Source organism: Populus trichocarpa, chromosome 1, assembly GCF_000002775.5.
Source record: "Populus trichocarpa isolate Nisqually-1 chromosome 1, P.trichocarpa_v4.1, whole genome shotgun sequence".
Lineage (NCBI taxonomy): Eukaryota > Viridiplantae > Streptophyta > Magnoliopsida > Malpighiales > Salicaceae > Populus > Populus trichocarpa.
In genome coordinates this window covers 37,875,167-37,884,478 of record NC_037285.2, presented here as the reverse complement: position 1 = coordinate 37,884,478, position 9,312 = coordinate 37,875,167, and the positions used below count along the sequence as shown (strand labels likewise).

General features: G+C 31.4%; 1 long non-coding RNA gene across 1 annotated transcript; it reads left to right on the top strand.

The window, feature by feature from the left end:
• The first annotated feature begins 6,116 nt into the window (after nt 1–6,116).
• On the top strand, nt 6,117–8,978 carry LOC112323650 (uncharacterized). Its single transcript, XR_002977136.2, has 3 exons — nt 6,117–6,358; nt 6,445–6,520; nt 8,765–8,978. It is a non-coding gene; the product is annotated as an uncharacterized LOC112323650 (long non-coding RNA).
• The last annotated feature ends 334 nt before the right edge of the window (nt 8,979–9,312 follow it).

The window sequence follows — 9,312 nt, the reverse complement described above, 5'->3', positions numbered from 1 at the left end:
TGTAATTAAATGATGAAATTAAAAAAAAATAACTTTTACAAAAGCATCTAGAAATAAAATTACTTTGGTTTATGGCTCTAACTACCTTTATTGAAGTTACAGAGAGATTTTTTTTCCCACAAGATCTTTGGGATATGAGATATAGTTAAGAATGGATTTAATATTCCTATTGTAACACCGAAATTAAATGAAAGAATTAAAAATGTAGTAAAGGATTATTTAATCCCAAAACAAACATTGATCTCAAGAATATGAGTAAAGACTTATTTCTATCTAAAATTAAATGAAAAATTACTTTTATTTTGTATTTTTCTCTTAAATCTGTCTTTTTAAAAGCTATAAAATATTCTAATATTTTTTATTTATTTTATGATCTTCTTATCCTTTTTAGTAAATAATTTGATATATATCAATCTCTAAAAATAAGATTATTGTTTTAGATTATTGAAGATTATTCTTTAAAAACAAAAGACCCGTCAATTATTTATTAAAATCCAAGTTTTAAAGGCTTTGCATTTTATTTCTTAACCTAAACTTCATATGCTCATATGTTTTGATCATAAGTTTTCCTTATCCATGACTGCGTATGTACATTTCTACATTGAATTGTAACAAACTGACTTGGAACAATGGGTTTGCTTGCAAGAGCAATTGAATAACTAAACCATTGAAAAACTTCTTTCCATGCAAATAAAACATGAGCTGAGTAAAGTAGGTGCATTTTTGTTTCATGCTATGCAGACTTAAGACTGCATATATCTCACTACTGATTAAAAAATAAGGCTATTAACATTGATTTTAGTAACAGATATTCCAATTGCCAATTTAGTAACAGATTTACAACGAATTTTATATATATAATTAAAAAACAGGGCTATTGGCATCTCCTTCGTCTCTAACATCCATAACTCTAGAAAAATAATTAACTTGCACTCTTTTTTCATCGATTTGATTTTCCTTTGTCACTCACTTTTCTCTTCATCTTCTTCTTATTCATCTCTAACATCCCTAACTTTTATCTCATCTTTTTCTCCTTCATCTTAACATATTCAATCTTCCTTTGTAAACCACCAAAAATACAGACCCATGGCAACATCCCACTAGACCAATCATTATCACCATCGAACATCCTGATTTACCCCCTCTCTATATATGGGTTTTGCACTCCTCTCTTCAATAATTCAGGTAATTTTAGGATTTATTGTTTTCTCTATTGCAATTTAGCTTACACTAAAAGGTTTTTACTTAACTTTCTCAATCTCATATGTTCTTCTCTCGTGTAGATTCCATCTCGCTCGCCTAGAACTCAAGAACACGGGTAACATATTTTTTTTTATCAATACTTGGAATAATGGTTTTAGGCTGTTCATTCGATAAAATTAAGGGTTTATGAAATGTTTTTACCATGATCTATAACCTAATTATGCATGTTTAATTGAAAAATTAATAAAACCCCTAGTTTAATTTGTAGGGTTACTATTCACAAATTGTATGATAATAACTTTTATAGGCTTAGGACTATCTTTTTTCTTTCCTTATTCAATGCGAGTTTGTATAAAAATATTAATTGAATGATTTTCTTTCATTAAATCTGATATTGAGTTTCTTTTTGGATGGAAATTATAGGACCAAAATGATCAAGCCTGGGAAGCCAATATAAGTGTTCCTGAAAATGACCATGACATTGTAGGTGCATGATCTTATAATATATCAATTAATTATAAATTTATGCCCATATAATAGTTAATTATTTTTAAATATTAATTGATATGGAGGTGACTATATATCTTAAGGATATGGTATCCAGCTTAGTGTTATCAAATTGGCCCATGGAGTTGGAAAAATAATTAAGAGTTTGTTTAAATTATTTTACATTAGGTACATGTCTTAAATTCAATTTCTATATTTGGACAATGTTATGAACTTTGACTAGAGATTTATGTGGTACATATTTTATTTTAAAGGATTGTTTAAGTACTAGTAGTTAAGGAAGTATGCTTATTTCTATGACTTTACGAGTCAATTTTGAAGCCAACATTTACAAGAATTTATTAAATTTCTTTAAGTATACCGAGTTGATTTTAGGGGCACGTTTTTAAAATTGGCTTAAAAGAAATCTAGTTTTGATCAACAAGTAAGTTGATTCAAGTTTTACCTACTTAGGAGAATTGTGTATTGTTGATGAAAAAAAGATTATTTATATATGATAAATAGTTGGGGTTAATTTAAATGTGGAAGAAATACCTAAAAAATATATCCTTGTAATTAAAGAAGTTGTTTTGATAATTTATTACATAATGTTTTACTTTTATATTAAGAAAAATATTAAATTAAATAACATTCTAAAATGTTTGTTTCTAAAATGCTTATTGGTGTTATCATGTTAATTAAATTAATATCGATGATCGATCGTGGATGTATCATCGTCTTATGGATGGTTGTTTTCGTCCTGAATACATTGCAGGTATCCGGGGGGAAAATTAGATGTCCTTGTGTGAGATGCAAAAATCAAAAGTTTTTAAAGGAAGATGATGTTTGTAATCACCTATTGATAAAAGATTTTTTACCTTGTTATGAAAATTAGACTATACATGGGGGAGCCTTACGTCGCAGAACCAATATTGGCTGGACCTTTATCAGTTGGGATTAGTCATGTTGTGAATGATGTTTGTCTAGAAAATCTATATAGGAATCTGCTTATGGATGCAATGGGGGTTGATGATGCATATACTCTAATGATAATGTTTCTAGTCCTATGGTAGTAGAAGAACTTCCAAATCTAGAGGCAACTAATTTTTATAATCTTTTGAAAGTTGTGGAGGAGCCTTTGTGGGATGGGTGTACCAAGCAATCCAAATTATCTCCTTGTGTACAATTGCTTAATATAAAGTCAACTTTAAATTTGACTCAGACTACCTTCAATAAATTTACTGATTTTACAAGAAGTTGCATGTCTAATAATAAAAGTTTAGTATCAAATTTTTATGATGCCAAGAAATTTATGCGGCCACTTGGACTTGGTTATGAGAAATATGATGTGTTTCCTAATTATTGCAATGAAAACAAATTATGACTTTTGTGGAAGTTCACGATACAAACCTAGAAATCCGACTAGTAAAGGTTTCAATAAGATGGAGAAGCAACTCTGATACTTTCCCTTGACACCAAGGCTTCAGAGACTATTCGTGTCTCCATATCATGCCAAAGATACGACATGACATCATTTTCATAAGTTAGATAATAAGGTTATGGTGCACCCATCTGATGAGGAGGCATGAAAGGAGTTTAATCGTGCCCGCTTAAACTTTGTGTCAGATCTGAGAAATATTCGGTTAGGGTTATGCACTGATAGGTTTCATCCATTTGACATGTCCCAAATGCATACTCTTGTTGGCCAGTAATTGTGAATGTTTATAATTTGCCTCAATGGAAGTGTATGACTAGACCATTCATGTTTTTGGCAATGATGATTCTTGGGCCAAAGAATCCGGGGAAAAAGCTTGATGTTTTCCTAAGACCTTTGATTGATGAGTTAAGTAATTTGTGGTATGTTGGTGTTGAAACCTATGATGTATATAGAAAGGAAAATTGTCAATTAAGGGCAGCTTTGATGTGGATCATTAGTGACTGTCCAACATATGGCATATTATCGGGTTGGAGTATTCATGGCAATATGTCTTGTCCTTATTGTGTGGAGTATAACAAGCATGTGATTAAAAAATGGAGGGAAAACTATATTTTTTTAAAGAAGTAATTGAAAGGCTCCCTTATTTACCTCGTCCATCTAGTTTGGAAATGTTAAACGAAGTGTCCAAGTTTACTAAGGGACATAATGGAAGTTCCTCACATAATGATAAAATTCTTGGCTTTGGAGTTAAACACAATTGGGTGAAGAAGAACATTTTCTAGGAGCTTTCCTATTGGCATACAAATTTGATTCGTCATAATCTTGATGTCATACACATTGAGAAAAATTTCTTTGACAATATTTTTTATACAGTAATGAATTGTCCTAATAAAAGCAAGGATAATTTAAAGATCAGGTTGGATATTCAGTTGTATTGTAAGAAGCCAAATTTACATTTGCAACAAGATGCGAGTGGTCGAGTTTACAAACCTAAAGACACATATTATCTACACAGAAACAACAACAACAAGAAGTTTTGTCATGGATGAAGGAATTGTCATTTCCTAATAGTTATGCTTCAAACATTTCATGATGTGTGAAAGAGGTATAATGTAAGGTTTCGGGATGAAGAGTCATGATTGTCATGTCTTCATTCAAAGACTTCTTCCAACTGCTTTCTGACCTTAGTTACCTAGGCTACTGTGGGAGTCATTAACTGAATTGTCCATATTTTTTCAAGATATTTGTACTACAAATTTAAAAGTCCAATACATGGAGTTAATGCAGATGAATATAATTGAAATAATTTGCAAACTTGAAAGGATTTTTCCTCCATCCTTCTTTGACTCTCTATAGCACTTGACGATACATCTACCTTAGAAGGAAAAAGTTGGTGGGCCTATTCAATATCGATAGATGTATCCATTCAAATGGTATGTTTTCATACTATGTCAATTTTATTCCCTTTTTATTTTAAAAAATAAACTAACTAACATAAATGATATAGATATATGTTTTATTTGAAGAAGAAAGTGACTAATAAAGCTGAAGTTGAGGGTTTCATGTGTGAAGCATACTTGATTGATGAAATTATCAATTTTGCATCTCATTATTTTGGTGATGACGTGCAAACAATTTGGAATCGAGTTCTACAAAATAATGATGGTGGCCTTAAAAGTCTAGAAGATTTTATAGAAGATAGTTGTGACATGTTGAAATGCAAATTGCGCATAACTATGTGATATTAAATTGTAAAGAATTGAAGCCTTATTTAGAGTAAGTATGAAATATTATTTTGTACTTAATTTATAATAATTTATTATTAACTTTAATATTTTAAAATTTTAAGCAATGTCGCCAAGAGTTAATAAAGTCACAACAATCACATGCGAGTAATGTTGAAATTGAAAAATTATGTGAAGAGAACTTTCCAAATTGGTTAAAAAATAATGTAAGTATTTTCATAAAATTAATTTATATTTTAGCTCAATTAGTAACTTTTAAAAAATTATTAATTTTTTTTAAAACAATATTTCTTATGGAGTTAATTATTATGCTAGGTGGAATACCAATGTAACGGAATTGGAAATCAACTATTTGGACTTGCTATGGGCCCTTCAACTTTAGTGAAATGTTATAATGGGTATTATGTAAATGGTTTTAAATTTCATACTCAAAGTTATGGCCGATTTTAAAAAATGATGAATAGTGGAGTTTGTGTTAAAGGAAGTTGTTATGATGATAATGAACGTGATTATTATGGAATGCTTAAAGAAATTATTCGGGTAAAATATTTGGGGAATAAGTGCAAATTATTTATGTTTAAATGAACTAGTATGATACAAACCGAGGGATTAGAGTGCATCGTTCAAATGGTTTGATTGAAATCAAGCATACATCTTGACTACATGGAAATGAAGATTTTGTGTTAGCACAACAATGTCAACAAGTCTACTATACATATCCTCCTGATAATAAATCCTTGGAATGGTGGACGGTTATTAAGACAATTGCTAGAAGTCGTTATAATGTTGACATAGGTGAATTTATTGAAGATGCCAACAATGTGAGATCATTTGACGTTGATCAATCGGATGAGATTTTTCAACCATGTCGTGTCCTTACTACTCAGACACTTGATGGTCCAAATATACTTGTTGAATCATCTTATTATGAAGAAATCAGTCAACATGAATTGCTTCAACTTGACGCAAATTGAGGAAAAGAAGATGAAAGGGTTGCGGAAAAAGAAAATGATGATGATGATGGTGACAGTAATGATGATGGTGACGACGACGACATGATTTTGTGTGATGATAATGACATTGTTAAGAGTGATGATAATAATGAGTAGCACAAGTTAATTATATTTTTTTAGTAAATGTAATGAATTATTTTATTAGATATTTTTTCATATTACTAAATAATGCTTATTAGATAAATAAAGAGGACCTTTTACATGACATGTTTTGAAGCCTTATGATGATATATAATGAACCAAATCATACTTATTTCTCTGAACCTTTTATGGATAAGTTTTGACAAGTTTAGGCTTTCAATGTCATTTTTGTGTTATTTGATTCAAGTGGGTGTTAGGGACCAGATGTGAAACTAGAAAAAACTGAAGAATTTCCATTGACAGAGGTTGCAAGTTCTGGTCAAAGCCAATCCGGATTACATGTATCATTTTCGTTGGCCTTTGAGACCATTCCTAATAAACTTGAAGCCCAGGTTCGTTCTTCTTCCATTTCTGTTTTCTGTAGTACAAGGCATGGTTAATCTGAAAACTATTGAACTATGCTTGCTGTTTATTTCAGAGTTCATATCTAAGCAGGATAACAGCTAAGTTGAGGGAAATAAAGAAAAGTTATAACGCTACAATTTCAGATCCAGGTAGAGAGACATGATTGCCACACCACTAATTACTTCATGCTGTTTTTGTTTTTTATGCTTAGCTTCTATCCATGCCTGCTTCTTCCATATATATATATATATGTACATATATCAAGAACAAAGGAAACAATTTTGCCTTCCTTATTTGCTATAATTGTGGAGCTTGGCTGGTTTTCTGCTGGTGATAGACATAACAAAATGATAGTTTATAGCAAAGCTATTGAGTGTTCATTTTCAAACATATTGAGTTTTCAAACTGATTTAATCAAAATTTGTGTTCAAGGACAACATTTAGAATTACGTTTTTCTTATTCAACATTCAGATTAAGCCATAACCTAGCCTAATTTGGTGTCGTAACTTGGAAACACAGAACCGAAATGGAACATACATAGAGGACATGTACTCTTCTACCTCATGTTTTTAAAGCTATCTTTTATGTATCTTTTTTTGTGTCATCTTCTTTTCAAAGATGCCGGAATGTATAAGGGCGAAATGCAGTTTATTTGGTTTTCATGGTTGCGTCTTTGACTAGTGTAGTGATGGCTTGAATGTAGACTTTTGTTTAGCCTTAGTTGTTCCTATCAAAACATGATGAAACCTTGGGAGGCAAAAATTGGAAGCAAAAATTGATGTATGATTGCTATTCTTTTGAGGCAAACAGGTGCTTTACTTCCAGCCTTCCCTGTAAAGACTGCAGATGTTCTGCTTCGGTCTAATAACCGAAACTCCAATATAGTTGTGGAATTAGGATAATTCTCTTCTGTTTTTGGCCTTTCGGAGTTGCAATTCTCATCTGCACCAAAGATTAATCTTGTGCTTTTGTGAATACTCTCAAAGTTGATGGTGGAAAAAGCAACAGGATGTGTTTTGGGTCACACACTTTCTCTAGTTGCCGAGACTTCCTCTGTTTTCACAGGCCTTGTTGATGTAACTTCATAAGCACGTTCCATCATTGACTTTCATTTGTTTGTTATCCTTTTCAAAACGTATGATTTTGCCAGTTTGGAGTTGTGCCTTCGACCTCGATCATCATTTGTCTAAGACAATTAGAGAGCTTGGTTGCTTTCAGTTGTATACAGTCCATTTATCACTACTGTCAACAATGATACAACAGTCTAGTTGACTTGTTTCTTCATTCTCTTCTCTGTTCCCTCTCCATTCAGTTTTTATGCATTATGTCTTTTTTCCGAGTATTTTTGGGAAGTTCTGACTTGCTAAAAGTGGTGGTAGTGGTTAAAGACACCATCTGTTCGGAGATTTCCTTCCATGAACCTAAGATTCTTCTTTATCTGCTATAAATCTGCGTTTATTCTCTGGATTGCTGGTGACTAGGTTTATTCTTTCTTCATAAATTATTGCATGATGAACTCCTTTAGCAAATTGTATTCTGCCAAAAAGAAAATACAATAATTATTGTGGGAATTAATGTGGGATACCTTTGCTTGAATATCAAACCTGTCAAAGCAATGAAGAAGAACTACTGGACCAATTACTGAATATATAGACCTGGGATGAATGAGCTTTTTCCATAATATTTATTATTGATGATAATGCATATATTTTTTCTGGTTTTTAGTATGCCTCGACGAGGATCCATATTAGATTCTAGGAGTGACAGGTCGAGATCATTTCAAACTTCATCTAGGCTTAATAACAAAGGATCCATGTTTCATCACCCTGTGTATCATAACTCAAAGAAGTATTATATACCTACTTTGGGGAGTACACATCCTCCTCAACATGATTATGGGAGGGTTGATGCATATCAATATTGTGAGGGCTTTCGCTTTCAAGATTTGTTTCTAACTCAAGGAGGTTTCTCTCGAGATAACCAACTTGCTTATGAAGGACATAATTCATATAGAAGTTATGAGAGAGTTGATGATGATGATGGTGATACTTATGATGGTGATATTGATAATGATGCGAACATTAAAGATGAAGATGAGGGAAATAGTAATAATGAGAGAGGTGTATGTGATGAGGATCAAGATAGCATCCCATCAAATAACGGTTCAACCTCTTCTCCATACAATTATGATCGAAGGGTTAAAAGGAAGGGTTTTGACACACCAATGGATCCAATTATATAAAAAAAAAAAGAGCTTTGTTTGTATGGAATAAAGAGTAAGTTGAAACTTTTAAAAACTAACTTATTAAGGTTATATTTTCAAGTATGAAAAAAATTACTTATTATTACTTATTATTTGTTTAATAAAAGTTTGTTATTGTCTTTTTTTCAGGTTCAATAACGCATCGTGTGGACATGCAATCATAGATATTTTGAGGTTCAATTTTAAGGGAGCATGGCACTCTTGGGAAAAAGTAGATTTAATGTGTAGAGATGAACTCTTTAAATAGTTTAAGGTATCAACAAACACTACTTGTCGTATTCTTTTCAATTTTAATCACTTATAGTATTATGAAAATTATCAACTGAGGTATTCTTTTGTTTAATTGTTGTCTGTTGTTTAATTGCTTCATTTAGATTCATTATATTATATACCAAAAACTTATCTAACATGAATTTATTAAATGTAAGCCAAGTTTTGGAACTTACCCTCATATTGGTGAATGGTTTGACAATATCTAGCATGAGAGCTTATGGTTTGTTCATGACATACAGTTGAAGTTAATTAATTGAAAAATTGTGCCCAACAAATGGTAATGAGAGTAAGTGTACTAATGAAGAGTGATGTTGCAGCATCTTCATTTGTTGCCTCTGATTCAACTTGAACTCCAGCCCCTCCATGTTAAAATTGTCCTTCTAAAAAATCAATATAACATGACA